Source organism: Bison bison, unplaced genomic scaffold (assembly GCF_000754665.1).
Source record: "Bison bison bison isolate TAMUID 2011002044 unplaced genomic scaffold, Bison_UMD1.0 scf7180017864495, whole genome shotgun sequence".
Classification (NCBI taxonomy): Eukaryota; Metazoa; Chordata; class Mammalia; order Artiodactyla; family Bovidae; genus Bison; species Bison bison.
Genome location: NW_011495054.1, coordinates 11,701,287 through 11,701,504, shown reverse-complemented (window position 1 = coordinate 11,701,504; position 218 = coordinate 11,701,287). Strand labels below are relative to the sequence as shown.

At 56.9% G+C, this 218-nt stretch overlaps 1 protein-coding gene across 1 annotated transcript in view; it reads right to left on the bottom strand.

The window, feature by feature from the left end:
• Positions 1-218, bottom strand: part of KREMEN1 (kringle containing transmembrane protein 1) — a 54,368-nt gene that overhangs the window by 53,488 nt on the left and 662 nt on the right. The gene's annotated exons all lie outside the window — the stretch shown is intronic.

The following is a 218-nucleotide window of genomic DNA, read 5'->3' as shown; positions in this document are numbered from 1 at the left end:
ACTTCCTCATCTGCAAAATAGAAATAATAAAAGGCCCTCACAAAATTAGGTTAGATTCCATAGAAACAAGTGAAGCTCCCGACCCAGAAGTGGGTGGGGCGACGGTGCTTTCTCAGACACTTGGATCCCCGGCGCAAAGAGCGCGTGGCGGCTCTCGGCCCCCGTGTGGCCGGCCCATTGCTCCTCACTCTCCGGCAAGGTCTTCCCTGCCCGCCCCA